The sequence below is a fragment of the Ochlerotatus camptorhynchus genome, unplaced genomic scaffold (assembly GCF_037179485.1).
Source record: "Ochlerotatus camptorhynchus isolate MF236.1 unplaced genomic scaffold, CSIRO-AGI_Acam_v1.1 ptg000019l, whole genome shotgun sequence".
NCBI lineage: Eukaryota > Metazoa > Arthropoda > Insecta > Diptera > Culicidae > Ochlerotatus > Ochlerotatus camptorhynchus.
The window spans coordinates 843618-859630 of record NW_027040511.1 but is presented as its reverse complement, the minus strand read 5'-3'; the positions used below and the strand labels follow the sequence as shown (position 1 = coordinate 859630).

Below are 16013 nucleotides of genomic sequence, written 5' to 3'. Positions count from 1 at the left end.
ATTTTTAAGATATTCAATTTTTCTCAAGCTCTCCTTGAATACAAGGCGGTTTCCATTGAACCAGGTCCGCTCACGAGCTTGACGATTTTTTTATGTTGAGCAAACAAGTTTTATTAAAACTAGTCGACATTAGATAACTAGATTTTCCACCGTTTAGAGGTGGCTCGTCCTCTGATGCTGTCTGAAGCAGTGCGAAAACCTAATGAATCTTCATATAAAAATCGATAAGGAGACGCATGGTAAGGTTTATCTTTTGATGATTAAATATGTGAGGAGCAAGATCCATCAATATTACTGGAAGCACTGCCAACCATGCACACGAACATTCTACTATCTCCACAACCAGATGATTTCGAAGAGTGGAAGCACTTGTTTAGTTTATCCTCAGATTTCCTTCCGACTGGTCGTGCGCGGTGAAATGCTTAGGATGTTTTCGGTGTAGTTCAATATATTAACCGCTGGAATGAAGAAAGCGAAGAAGTTAACATCAAACCTGAGCGTTGTGTTGGATTACGATGAGTGTGAGTTGAAAGGCTAGAGCCAAACTTAGATCCGTTGTGAATGCTTCTAGGAAAGCCCCACGCGGTAGATATAATAGGGCTTCGACGATATTGATAAGTGCGTTCAAGTGTGTGCAAACGGAAATTTTGGCCGGCGGGTTTTTGTTTACCAACGTTAACGGTCACTGGTGCGTGAAAAATATCTCCAATCAATAACGGCCACCGGCACCAAATAATTAATGAGCATTATTAGTCGGATGTGATGAATTTCCCAAAAAGTGATGTAATGGATTAATTCCCCGTGTGCTGGTAGTTGCTATCCGTGAGGCGGAATCGATAAAGTTCAAATAGAGTTCGTTGAAAGCAGAGTGTGATTGGTTCGGGAGGCTCACGACATTGGCCTACAGTAACTGGTGAATTGTAGCTGGGTGTTTTGGATTGGTCTAGTGAAAATATCGGAACGTGTCTCGATTTGATAAATTTTGCTGCTAAACTCCGTGATCCATTGGATTAACAAGCGGTAAGTCATCAACTCATAGTCACGTAGACACGGGGCCGAAGTATCGCAATCGGGCAAAGTTTTAAGTTTGATGTGTGACCTATATATCGTACAGTTCTAATTTAGTAACGCATGAGTAGTCGACGATGCTATGCGATTAGTAGAGTGCTACATCACTATGTTTTGTGATGATGTGTTTCGTATGGCGCTGTTGACCTGTGATTTTCCTAAACATTCAGCGTTAGATGTGGTTCGCTACCGGCAATAGAGACCAGACAGAGTGGAGACGCACGGGACGCGAACTCTCAAGGGGAAGCACGTTTACTTCCACGCGGTGATATATTGCGTAGCCGATCCGAAAATCTTAGCTTTCCGATATTGATAGATTGCACGCTCATTAATCTCCCGTGGTGAATTCTGTCGGATTCGTAGAGCAAGCAGCACATTTTGCTAATTGATGGACGTGAAAATAGACAATTATTATCAACAATAGCTCTGTCTGGGAGACGAAATCGATGGTGGTTGATTATGTGGCGAAGAACGTTAATTTTCATTCTGAAGTTTTGTTGTGGTATTTTAAATAGAAGGGTATGATTTTGATACTGTGTTGATTGTTTTGTAACACTGTATCAGGAAACAAAACTTAATTCGTTTGTACTTGAGAGTTGACTTATACAACGTCTACATTTTGTTTCAATTTGTTAAGAATTAATTATCGAGGATTATCACTTTATGGATTAACTCCGACTAGTATCGCTGGTAGATCACCTTTTCGTGGTACATTGGTATAAGTCTTATACTATAAGGTCTACCATATCCAACTCTCATCCTAAGCTCTTTGTTGACGGTTATAAACCTCGGATTTGACATTGGAAACAAGAAAAGGTTCGGACCAGTGCTCCGATGCAAGGTCAAATGCCAGTATCATCGCTTGTTTTTGTCACTAAGAAGACCTATTGTTATTGGTGTGAAGGCGTGTATTTGAAGAAGTCCTAAAATGTTTCAAATAATAGTATTCATGTGAGAACTATTTTGATTGATAAGAGGCTGCGTCTTTGGAGAGTTCCCAGAATTCATCAAATGATATGGAACATAACAATTGAAAGCGGATTCTTATGAAGCCTATTTTGATTGATGAGAGGACGCGTTCCAGAAAGCTTCGAATGATGCGGAAAATTACTATTGAATGAGGGTTCTTTTGAGAAGAGCAAGTATGTATTATTTACCTGTATCGAAAAAGAATACCTCATTACTTTTCCATAGTGAGTATGATTCGAACAAAGGGAAGAAAAAAAAAAACACAGACTCCTTAGTGGTGAATTAAATTGAAATGTAACTATGTCTTGTTTTATATGATTCGGTAAATCTTATGATAGTTTATGAAGACTAGATATCCCTCATTGAATCAAAATCATAAGATCCTGACTGTTTTTGTGAAACATTAAAATCATCTACATAATCTCTGTTGCATTGCGCCTATAACAACTAACCATACAACAAAATTTGTTTGAATAATTTTGTATTGTCAACATTTTACAAAAACATAGCTTAGGTTATCAATCACCTTGATTAATCCATCAATGCCTGTCTCAGACCTAATTATTTGTACTATGACTATGGCAGATTTACCAGTCATGGATATACGTTCCTTTTATGGTGTGCTCTAATAATCTGTAGAATTGGATTTGGGGTGTATTCTGAAGGAAATCTTCTTCGCTAGCTATGGGAAACTTTGAGTCCAGATGATATTTTTCAATGAAATTCGACGGGGATCTTGGAAAAGGCACCACTATATGTGAAAGTTAAAAAATTACCTTGTAATTGAAATACTCATGAGTGCAAAAAAAAACATTTTATTCCACTTAGCAACACCATGACAGATACGTATTTCGACTACAATGTGCAGTCTTCATAATTTTGCTAGCACTATATGGCTCGTAGAAATAGGACACGCATCGAAAAGGAAGTTAGATATCGTTTACGAAGGCAGCTAACGGGGAAAATGAGCCCGTTTTTATTTATAAAATACAAATACTTTATTCGGCTCCAAATAATAAATATCCGACCTCACATCTGTATATCGAACGCCGTGTTATCAGAAACCGATATTAACAGAAATTCGAGAACGGAATTGAAAGTGGGTCGGCCACACACTATGAAAAGTTGTGAAATAGAAATATTCAAGCAAGCCGTGGATTGGAATCCAGCAGGTCATTGCATCAGAGGCAGACCCATGGGCTCATGATGATGGATTTCAACAAATAAATAGGAAAAAATCAAGACCAACAATTGAAATGGCCTTAACTCCATTTTGTAAACAAACCTTGTAAGCCTATTTTCTCGCGAACCGAAACCTACATTTGCAAACCTAAACCACAAACAGGTAGAGGAGAATTTCTCCTACCTGTTCATTATGTTGGTTTGCCTTTGCCGACTTCGGTTCGCGAGAAAATGGCCTTACAAGGTTTGTTTACAAAATGGAGTTAAGGCCATTTCAATTGTTGGTCTTGAAATAACAGAAATCCGACCTGAGCTTAGCTCAAGACAAAAGCAAGGAGCAGCTCTGGATGGAAGTATTTCACATTGGTCCTATGCGCAACTGCACTATGGCCCAGGAATGCAATCTAGCGGAACAAAATTAATAGCTCTGAAACGAAGTATTTTCTTGAAGTTTCTCACAATAATTAGGATAGTTTGATACTCAACCGCATAGGTGGCGCCAAAATCTAATTATTTACTCCTATGAGTATCCCACTCTAAAGTAAAGTTCTAATATCAATTCCATCATTTCCATCAATTTGTAACTTTCATCGCGTACGAACTTATATTATTACTAGTTTTAATCTGTTGAAATCGAAATGAAATATAAAATCATGTTGATGTGTAAGTGTTTTAATTTTGTTAACGGAATAGAGTATCCAAACATATCGCTCTTTCAGCAAATCAGTTGAAACAGGCTGGTTGTTCAGACTTCATTGCTGAGCTCCTAAGCAACAATTTTTGTTTTATCGAAGTTTTACAGCCAAATTATAAAACTTTCCATGACAACCAAAAAACTTGAAATGTGAACCAGCTTAGGAGCATCGATTTTATTTCAGTTATAAGATCTAATTTCCGTCCTACTAAGCATAACCCGCGCTTTACCTTTCTTTTCTGACCGAGTTTAAACAAAAAATGTAATACATCTGTCAAATATGACTTCTATATTTATTCACTTTTCCATACGTACCGTTGCTGGATTTGATAAAGAGTCACAAATTGTTGAGATATTGTTTAAAATCTAATAGTGCTTCTTGATTCTAAATTCGTTCTACGAGTTTCGATTCCGTCCTAACGTATTGAAACGCCATTAGATTTTCTTAGTCCTACGGATAAACGTAGAAAAAGGGGATTTGCTAGGAGCGCTTCTTTTGTTTTGAGAACAATGAGCATAAATATTCACACAATGCGCTCTAACAGGATTTATGTTGTAGCTAATGAACTAACGCATCGTGAAATCATTGATATTATTGATCTTTGAAAAGATGATCGATAGAACGGAAATGGACGATTACGACGAAGTAGCACTCTACCCTATTATATACTTCACGTGGTTGTAAAACTTTCTCCTGGCCTGAAAGATAATCCAACCTTTTGAAGACTACTATAAAACTATGTTTCAATTACATAAATCGCTCCTGAAAAACTTGATAAAATTTAAATGCAAAACATTTTGATTCATTTGATGGGTTTAATTTGGATTTATTTGGTTGATGGGTTGCATTGATAAAATTTTATTGTGGTTTTGTTCTGTTGATGTTCGATGTGTGAAATCATAATTAATGACAATGTGTTAAAAATTATATTCTAGCATATTGTCTTAGCAAGTCTTATTACTTTTAATCAACTTGAATACATTTCAGATCATGCCGTTCAATATTTAAGGTGAATATTATACAGAATAGTAGTATACATTCTTTGCGCGAGAGCCCAAAACTGTAGATCCTCGAGCAGTTCCACATTAGCGATTGTCTCTTCCTCTTCATACTCAGAAGCACTGAAAAGGTTTTCATTTGTCAAATCTAAATCGATTTGATTATGTGCGTCTACAAGTGCCAACATCATTCCTGGTATCGATTTTTTTCCAGTATTGTATTCTCGGTATCCAAAACAACTGGATTTGCAGGCGTTGGATCCATAGTTCGATGTTCATTTATAATAATACTGTTCTGCGTCGAAGAATTCATTATTTGTCGAAAATTCTTTACACGATTTACAGTGTATTTTCTGTTATTGTTATAATGTATTTCTTCTCTGTAAATCTTAGGCTTTTGATAAGAATGATAGTTGTATTGAGGTTATAACGATGTATTATTAGAACTTTAAGTTTTATAATGGTCATAAAAAAGTATGTCACAAAATATTGTTGTATATTTTATTCTTCAGTTTTAAAGAGGGATACATAACCACCTTAAAGCCATAGTTAAAACTATATAGGCTGAGTTTTAATTTGGTAGTTATAAAATAGTTTAAGTAAAGACTACGGCCTAATTTTATAACCGCCACATAAAATCATAATACAACCATAGGTTGTCAGCGACGCTATGATAAAACAATAATAAAATAAGAATAAATCTTCCAAGCATTTAGATTGTAATTTGGGCTGTTTCCGGTTTCTCGGGAAATGTCATCAAATCCACAGGCGACAAATCTTCTCAACCATCAAAGTATGAATTACGTAAAGGAGTGCGCATTTGATTAGTATTGTTGCATTAATGGCCCTTCGCTCAATTTCTACTTCTGTTCAATTTTCACACTGCCGTGCTCTAGCGGAACTTATCAATCTATCCTCTTCAGAACTTTATCTAGCTAATAAATTATCGCACTATACCTTCATGTTAATATTAGTTAGCATTTTCTCGCATTTAATCATTCTTGTTCTCAATTGTTCTTGAAACCGTGACCGGGAGTTTCTACCAAGGCCCTCCATGGATTCCCCCTCAGCACGCATTCCAATGCCTTTCCGAAGCTATATATAAATCATCAAAAGAATCAGCCAGCGTTCACACATTCGGACCACCGCGGATACCAAAACCAGGGCAATCGCTAAAATGGTCAAGAACAGCTGATTACGGACTAATGCTCGGAAGGTCAATAATAAAACCAAAACATTCGAGCTGTCAGGACCAGGACCAGAACGTTCCGAACTGTTCGTCGTGGAATCGAGCTGTTATTATCCGACTGATCATTTGTCACCCCGACGGCTGCTGCTGCCGAGTCTAAAATTGCTTTCTAGAAGTTGGTTTTAAAACTCGCCGATTTGCTCACGTACCTTAGATGTACCTTACTTTTCGACTAATGACCGTATGATTGATGGTAAGCTCCCATCTGGAGTTATGTACTTTTAACTAATTATGTTTGTATTACTACATGCGTGAAGTTAACGATTTACATAGTTTGAGATGCTTAACGACAAATATCAGACTTAAAGTGTTGAAGTACTCTCTATAAACAATTTTCACACTGCCGTACTCTACAATTAGTTGAAAGTACAAATATCTAATTTTGTTGTTGAAATAATACTTAGTAATTTCAATACTCTCCAGAATCTAAACATATGTCCATCTGGCTCCACATTTTGACATTTGGTCTATCAGACGGTATCTACCGTCTTCATTGTTAGATTGCGTGGGTGTGTGGCCATTCGTGAGAAATCGACGAGTAATTGTTTACGTTTTGAGTTAGACCCTTCTGACCTGTTTCACCTGCATTAATGAAATTTTAGATTTTAGTTCCATTTTTAATCCAGATTACGAATGTGTAATTACCGCAATACCCCTAAAGAACCCGATTTTTTCCAGATGTCCCTATTGAGTGCTAGAGGACGGTTCCGGCGTAGTGGTTATAATAAAAATAAATTCAATATACAACCACGTTTAAAGTCCATATTCCAATTTTTCATAAAACCTAGATTTAATAATATTTCATTTGACCTTTTGATAAAAAAAATCGGTCCAGTGGATCAAAAGTTATAGTTCAAAAAATATAAATAAAAATTAGGAAAATACTGATTTTCAGACCGCTCTAGCACCGAAGGGCATCCCTTATGGTGAAATAAAAATAAAATACGGGTCCAATATTTTTCGATAAGGAACAAAATTGCCTATTATTAAGAAATTCTAGGATCCACCCCAACTTTTCTATAGATTTTCTCCACAGAACATCCGTATTTCATGACGTGTCAGCAGGTGTGACTAACTCCAACTGTTGATTTTATGCAATATGTAGATGTAGGTTGAACTTTTACGCTTTGTTGAATGGAAACATTTCAGCGGTGTTGATGGTATTGGAAACGCAATCATTCAAATATTTTGATCTGTGGTATTGTAAACTCATGTAGGTTTCCATCTCTGCGTCGGCATATGGTGGAATCCCAATAACTGCACCAAAAACCCGGCGTAAATAAATCAATAAAACTTGGTCTATTTATACCGTCAGATAATTTAATTACACTTTAATCCTTCTTCGTTATTCCATCAAGACATTAAAATTTTATTAACGTTCAAATCAATTAAACGCACTCCATGTGTCCTGCTGCATACAATTCTCTCACTCCCACTCCCAATCGACGCTGAACGGTTCCGTGTTGGATAACTGACTGGCTGACTGACTTTCCATTCTTGAACCAGTTTCAGCGGGTGGGCAATAATGTGAGGAAAATATACCAGAACCAGACACGCCACTCAAACTGGAGCGCAATCCACACGCATTAGTGATGAATGGCAGAGGACGAACGAACGGTAGCCGGGACCATTTCATTTTGGCGATCATAAAATGATATCAATGACACTATCCGTGGCAAACATCCATAATCCTCGTTTCCAAGTGAATACGTTTCCTACGGTGTAATGGTAGTAGTATTACGACGTGGTCGTTAAAGATAGTTGATTGTGACAATGTATGTATTATTAGGGTGGGGCTTATTTTTCAAAATCTTTCGGGACCCGTTTTCTCATGAGAGAAAATTATTATTAGGGTCACAACATATCCAAAAATGAGCGTTTTTCGTTACGATTTAGATGTGGCGCCAGAGGCCTGACTCCAATATATCAAACGAAGCTGATTTCTCGCGCAACACGAGAAAAGGGCCTAGCATTCTTGATCGATTCTCTTCATCGATTTTCTCTTTCGCGAATAACCCGACTGTAAATGAATTTCCAATTTATTTCAGGCGCAACCTAACATCATCTTCTGTCAAACTGTGCTGCGAGCTTAGCGAAAAATTCGTTTATGTTGCCGTGGTAAACCAAAGAGATAGTCGATGAAGAGAATCGATCAATTTGAATAGGCCCTATTCAAATTTTACGCGAGATTTTCGAACAAGTCTAGTGAGTAAAAACGTGATTTTGTAAACCTACGGGACGGAAATTTTGTCCGTTGGGCGATATCTTTAGCCAGTTTTGAGATATACGGCATAGCAGGTTTGGACTTACGCCCACGAATAAAGGGCGAACACGAAATTATTGCGACACATTCAACAGGACATAACTTTTTTACCATTGGGTAAAAATCAACCAAATTTTGCACACTTTCTCATTGATGTGTATTGTGTACATGCTGTCAAACTCGAAGTCGTGTTTTTCGATTCAACGGAAATGGAGGTGAACCAACGTGAGTTGAAAGAACAAATTCTTTCCAAACACCTGGAATTTCCTGGCAGTTGGGAAAAATGTTGAACATTCACCATTCAACCGTCTCCAGAGTGTTGAAGCGGTTCCAGGAGCGGTTGACGTTGGACCACGGCAAAGGAGCTGGAAGAAAACCGGTACCGGAGAACAAAAAGACGGAGGCAAAGGTGAAGCGGATGATTGAAGCGAATCCCAACGTCTCAAGCCGTGATTTGGCTAAAAAGATCGGCATGTCGCAGAGCTACGTCCAGAATGCAAAGAAGAGAGCTGGACTACATACATACAAGGTACAGAACTTCCCAAACCGCGATGAGCGGCAACAATCGACGGCTAAAACTCGGGCACGGAAGCTCTACGAGAATATGCTGACAAAATATGGCTGCTGTGTGATGGACGACGAAACGTATATAAAAGCCGATTTTAAGCAAATTCCGGGGTTGGAGTTTTGCACCGGCAAGAGCAAGTTCGATGTGGACGACAAATTTAAGAAGAAGAAAATGTCGAAGTTCGCCTCCTAATATCTCATTTGGCAGGCCATCTGCTCTTGCGGACTGAGGAGTGAGCCTTTCGTGACAAAGGGCACATTAAATGGCGAGATCTACAAATCTGAGTGCCTCGAGAAGCGCCTTTTGCCGTTCTTGCAGCAGCACCACGAAGCTCCGCTATTTTGGCCAGATTTGGCATCATGCCACTATTCTAAAATTGTCCTGGAGTGGTATGAGGCCAATTCTGTCCATTGTTGTTGAATCCGCCAAACTGTCCGGAGCTGCGCCCGGTGGAGCAGTACTGGGCAATAATGAAGCGGGAACTTCGGAAGAGCAAGAAGACAGTCAAAGACGAGAAGAACATGTTAAGAAAATGAAAAAAAAACTGAGAAACTGGTACCGGATGACACTGTAAAGACTTTGATGGAGGGCATCAAGCGAAAATGCGTTCAATTTTACACTCAAGGCTCCATCGATTAACTTTTCTTTTGATTTTTGAAGTAAATATATGTATAAAACTACCCTAAAATTTTGGTTTGATTCTAAACATTATAAGAAAATTGGCATGACATTTTCGGTGTCGCAATAATTTCGTGTTCGCCCTTTATGATCTAGCGCAAACAGTATTTTTGGTAGTGCTAGATGTAGTACGCAATAGATGTAGCGAGAACGCGAGAATGAGAGGGAGGGAGAAAATTGAAAAAGTGAGAGAAGAGAGAATGATTAATTAAATGTGTTCAATATATTTTTCAGAAAATTTATTAAGCCATAAAATCCAATCCTCGACTATGGGTACGGACAGGGTAGACGCGATTCGCGACGCGACGCGACCAATTCAAAAGAATCTTATTATTTATTATTATTCCTTGCGTGGGTCGCATCGCATCGCGTTGCGTGTCGCGTCTACCCTGGCCACGGCCTATGACCTCATTATGACGAATATTTATCAACAATAGTACTTTTACAAGAAGATTCTTGAAATGTTCTTCGTTTTGAGTTAGATTACGATTATAATCATGGATTTGCCAGATAGCCCTTTCAGCGTGTTCGTTTACGAGTTTCAAATTATCGAGAACCCAAGTAACCAAAAGTTCTGATAAAAGGCTATTTGTGGCTTAAGCAGATTGGTTGAAGGTGGTCTATAGAATTCTATGCAGCCTCATTTTTAAGTCGTTATAAGAACTTGAAAGTTCCGGTACCATAATTGAAAAGCATTCTAAGCAGCTTTTGGCGGAACTTGAACGGAACTGTTGGAAAATAAGTTAAAAAAGGTTTTGTCCTCTACACCAATTCTATATTTAGTTCACACTTTTATGAAAGTTTATTCTAAAGTCAGATCTTCTTGAAAGTTATTTCTAAAGGTAGGTATGAACGTGCAAGATTTATCAGCATTAGTAGTAGTATTATTGAGCTGTTTGGAGAATTAAACCCAGTCTACTGCGTGAGAGCCCAAACACGAACCGCTACGTCATTTGAGATATATTGAAGTGAGCTGTTGTCCCGCCTACTGTTGGAATTTTCAGTGCCAACTGACTGACTTGAATACGAAACACAACACCTTGATGAATTTTAAATTGGTGTTTGCCCGCATTGAATTCCAACATACTTGTGGTGTAGTGGTTAGCGTTCGTAGCTCGCATGCTGAATACAAGGGTTCGAATCCAGGAAATTGCCCTTTGTTTTTTATGTTTGGATAGAATGTTGATGCACTGCAGAAATATAAGAATTATAATTTATTTGATGAGCCACTGATCATTTCATATTGACGTACATTAAATTTTGTTAATAATAAAGACTTGTGCGGATTGCTTCATGTGGGCTATGACGGACTTTTTTTTTTAGAAACTTTCAAGTTGCCAAGAAGTTCCGGAACCGTTCCGTTTTGGAACTTATTTTGAACTTCAAGTTGCTAGGAGTACGCATCGGAACTTTTTGGAGCCAGAAGTTCCTCGTGTGCTTTCTATAGTTTCTAAAGAAGACAGAATGTTGAGTTGGAACTTTATATGCACTTTATGGAACTTGAAAGTGGGTTTTTATCGTTGAATGCAGAACTTTTGGTTGCTTGGGAAGAAAGTACTCGCGGAACTTCATTTGAATTTTATGGAACTTGAAAATTCTGTCGGAACTTTATTTGAATTTTATGAAACTTGAAAGTTCTGTCAGAACTTTATTCGAACTTTATGGAACTTGGAAGTTAGTTTTATCGTTGAATGCGAAACTTTTGGTTACTTGGGTAATGTTCCTATCATGAATATAGGCTTCATTCTTGATCCAGGACGATACAGGAACACTGAGGAAACTGCTGTTTATACCTAGTGTATCAAACAATTTTGCTGTGTTTGCAGTTGCTAAACTTGAAATTGTTGCGTTCAACAAGTCTTTGAATGGTAGATCCCGATTTCTCTATGGTTTCTCACCTCCTGGTTTTAATCGAACCGACTGTGCGAGATTCTGTCACTCCTTGTCGGGAAGACTTTCGCCGAATACAGCAAGCCCAACTAATTCCTCGCTTAGATACCAAGTGTGCGACAAAAATTTCTTTTGGGAACTGTTTGCCACAGCCAAGTTAACAGATCTAAACTGATGCAGCCTTGAGATGAGTCGAAGATCGGTTTGAGGTGCCAATACAGAACGGATAGTTGTAAACAATGCTTCAACGTATGTCGATGTTACGTCTTTTAGTAATAGTACCACCTAGGAAGATAATTGTTAGTTCAAGCAGTTCCAGGTAATCATCGCGAGGTTGGCCAGTCTGTAAGAAGTCAGAAAGTAATAAATCAAACTTTTAATACTCTTAAAAGTATCTTACAGCAATTTTGTTATTCGCAAAAGCTATGATTTCTGCACGGGGCTGCATTAAACATATGTATAACAACACAAGAATGTGTTTTCGGGATGTTGTATTTGGATTTAGTGATGTTGGGCCACTGCTGTTGAAACTGCTTGAATATTTTTATTTCAAGACCTGTGGATGGTATAATATTCAGTTGCTCTGATTGTATTTAAAATTATTTGAGCATCATACCAGTATTTACAGCCACAGTCAGTTACAGTTGTATCAAAACACGTAGCTTTAACCTTGTCCAAAACACGTCATTTTGTTAAGTGTTCAATAACATACTAAGAAATCGCTTTACCGGTACCATGTTCTAACGGAGGTTTCCCCGGAAGCTGATTAGTTGTAATACCGTTAATGAGTAAAGCTTGACGGTTAACTTTATCGGAACCAGAAAGTGAGGACATCATTTTTCCGTCCCAATGAACAGCTAGTACTTCATCTGCGTCAAATGTTTCCATCAAGTTTGCAGTCATGGTATTGCGAGACTCATTGCACTTGCTTCTGATTGAAGTAACGTTAATGTTAATATTTTCAATGGCTACTCCAAATGTCTTAGCAGCACCAGCGAGAATTAAAGTAGCGTTCCTGTTGCTAACTTTGGAAACGTCCAATGCTTGTGCCAGTTCTGAAGAAATGACATTATTGTTACCTCTTTTCCTTGAACTTCTTTGTGCTGCCTCATCATTGACCTCACTGTCATTATGTTCAAAAGATGCAACCGACGTGATGAAGTTGATGAGTTCAAACTTAAATAGCAAGTAAAATTGGCTTACCTTGTTCCGTACGCAACGTTTATTTTTAGCTTCTGTACCCTTCGATAATTTGTGTCCTGTCCACCAATAACGGCCTGACGACGTGATACGTTCCTTTGATCTTTGAGGAACTGTATGTCTTCTTTAATAGCATTCTTCACTTAATTGTTCTTACGACGATTCATTTAGTTTTTCATTTTTTGAATGGCATCCTTCACTACCAAATCGAAAAAAATTATATTCTTCTAGTTCTTACTTTTTGATATGCTCTTGCATTACACGTAGAAGTTCTTCGACGGATCTTATTTCTTGCTGCACGTTTTGTCCCAAACATTGTTCTTAACTTTTGTCACTGTGATTCTCGCGCTTTTTCGAATAGTTAAATCAAGTGACTTAAAGACGCACTATCGAAAATCAACTTCGTTCGATATATTGGACTTAGGCCTCTAAGTCCAATATATAACGAAAAACGCTCATTTTGTTCATTTTGTCCTAATAATCATTTTCCACATGAGAAAACGTGTCCCCGAAAGATTTTGAAAAATAAGTCCCACCCTAAGTATTTTATAATTCCTGAAGTACCAAGACACTCCATATTATTATGCAGCCACCATGGAGACGCATGGCAGTTTGTTATTAATTTGTTATATGTAGTTTATTTGGAGAATTTTGTACAATCAATTGTATTCGTCATGACTTTATGTTTAAATTGTATAGTATGTTCCTATTACGTCATATGGAATTTCCGTATACCATAACAGGAAAATAAAAGTAACGTATAGCCATGACCTTACATCTTTCCTACTTTGATAGTAAGACGGGGCAAACACTTGTTTCCCGGAGCTGTAGAAAATAAAAGTTATTGATACCCTCGAGGCCCAAGGAAGACAACCCTATATTCCTATCAGAGACGTGTTGGGTACCCGCGATCTCTGCTATATGCAGTCGATTTATGTGTTTCTGCAAATGTCTAGTATAAGAATTTAATTCGTTTGTCTTTTGTCTCTCTTTATTAGTTTTTGTTTGTCTTGTCCCCCGTCTCGATGAGTCTCATCGTCGCCCACTGGTCACCATAGCCGGTCGAACTCCAGACGAATCTAGAACCACACTACCGTTCATACTGGCGACATCACTCTGATGAGACAACGAAACCCTACCCAAGCTCCTCCCCTTTTCCTATCCTTCGACAATGTACCCCTCTAACCTCGAGTAAGCCGCGAGTAATCGGCCCAACTCCTACTAGACATAGAATTAAGTGAATTTTGTTACAAACAAAGAACAATGAATTATCGGCTCCGTAAAGCTAACGCGATTGAGCCTTACAAATAAACGAACTAGATAAAAAAAAAAAAAAAAGTTATTGATGCTATAAATTCCAAAACAAAAATGTTTATCAACCGTTCGATTTTGGCAACAAGCCAAAAACTGAAATGTTAACGCCAGAACGAACGGTTGTGGTTTAGTTACCAAAATCGAACCATGCCAAAATCAAACGGGTACTTTATCCATTTTTTTAATTCCTCACTAAAAGTTACATATATATCAAAATTTTCCAATAATTCAAAATATTAAGATAAGAGTTAATAACGACATAATTTTTACATTTAATGCATCATATAAGTTAATTGATTAATCGATTATAAAAATAAATTTAAAAAAATGTTTTTAAATGTCTTTGCTCTTGACATCAACTTTTATGAGCCATGAAATATTTCAACAAATACAAAGCAACTCTAAAATCAAGTTCAAGTAATAGTGGCAATTGTTGTTAGGTGATTTTTCTTTTATTCAAAGTAAAATAATTAACAATCCTTATCATCACTAGAACCAAGAACAAATATTCAAAATGATCGATTATAAAGATAATTATGTAAAGAGATTTTAATTCATAATTTGTTGCACACTTTTTTTTTCTATTGTTAAGAATTTCCTACGAAACATTTTCAATGCTTGTGGATTGGTACACACTACAAAAATGTCATGTAAATGTTGGTGGACTGAAACCGACATATGACACAAGAATCAGTTGAATGAAACAAGTTGCGTCAAGTCCCGTTTTCGGAACAATTAATTTTACATGGAATATTTGCTTACGTTCCTTGATATACGTCAAAGATAGAATACGTCTCGTGTAAAAATTGTTATTTCTTAGTGTGCACTGGAACAACAATCAAGAAGTTCGTCGCAGCTCACATCAATGTGATGCATATAGGAGCTAGAATTATAGTCGCTATATTTATAGTCTGCTGAATAGAATTTAGTCTAAAAAAGCGAAACCAATGCAATATATTGTAGATCATCAGTTAAAAAGGCACTATCAACTTTTATAAACAAAACTTTCATAGTTCTTTCCTCGCCAACCGAACGCAAATTAACAGCATCATCGGATAGGGGAAACTTGGTTGGTTTCCGTAAGCGAGCCTTGAGTTATATCGTGCATTCTGTGTAACATTATTGTTACACAGAATGCACAGGCAGTTGAGGATGCTTGTTCACTTCAATGGCGTCATGGGATCGTTTCACTTAAATCATTTAATTCCGTTATAATTTTAGCTAATAACAAAAACTGCACATGTTCGACACTGACTCTTAGCCCGAAATATCAACCAAAGCTGGTTTGCCAATATCGCCGTGCATGGTCGAGCTTTTGCAGCACTTACTGTTTCAATTTTTTTTATTCACTTATTTGTAAGGCTCGAATGTCTAAAAAGACTATACGGAGCTTTCTTTCAAATTTTTCCAATGGTTAGACAAATGTCAAAATAGCTATTTTAGTTGCAAAGGAGTGAAACATATATAGGATTACATGAGCAACTTCAACCCTATTAAAAAATCCTATCACTGCATTTCAGTTGGAACGGTCCAGCATGATGCGAGTTGACTCACAGCTTCCGGCAAAATTGGTTTCCCGGATGCCTGGTAGACTGTTTTTGTTAATCCATGCATACACACAAAATGACAGCATCGCTTGTCGCAAAATTGTAAGTTATTTATCCACGAAGCGCAAATGTTTATTCCAATGTAGCTACGTATTCAGAAGATGACTCCCTTTTTTTTCTTTTTCTTTTTTTCGTTTGCGGGATGTTAACAATGCAGATGTTTTCTGCAAACTTTCGTTTTCCATCTTCATTCTCACATTCAGAGCACTTTCAACGAGATGCAAAGCATTGATGGTAGTTTACCCGTTCAAAGCTCCATAGTATGGAGTCCATACGCATCGTCATGGAAAGGGAATGTACTCAATTTCCCTTAGAATGTGAATTGCGAAAAT

The 16013-nt window shown here is 37.5% G+C and overlaps 1 protein-coding gene across 1 annotated transcript in view; it reads left to right on the top strand.

Annotated features, from left to right (window-relative positions):
- The first annotated feature begins 406 nt into the window (after positions 1–406).
- Positions 407–16013, top strand: part of LOC135703022 (uncharacterized) — a 161460-nt gene continuing 145853 nt past the window's right edge. Inside the window, exon 1 of the mRNA XM_065224117.1 lies at positions 407–1020. The gene's annotated coding sequence lies outside the window, so the exon portion shown is untranslated. The remainder of the gene's footprint in view (positions 1021–16013) is intronic.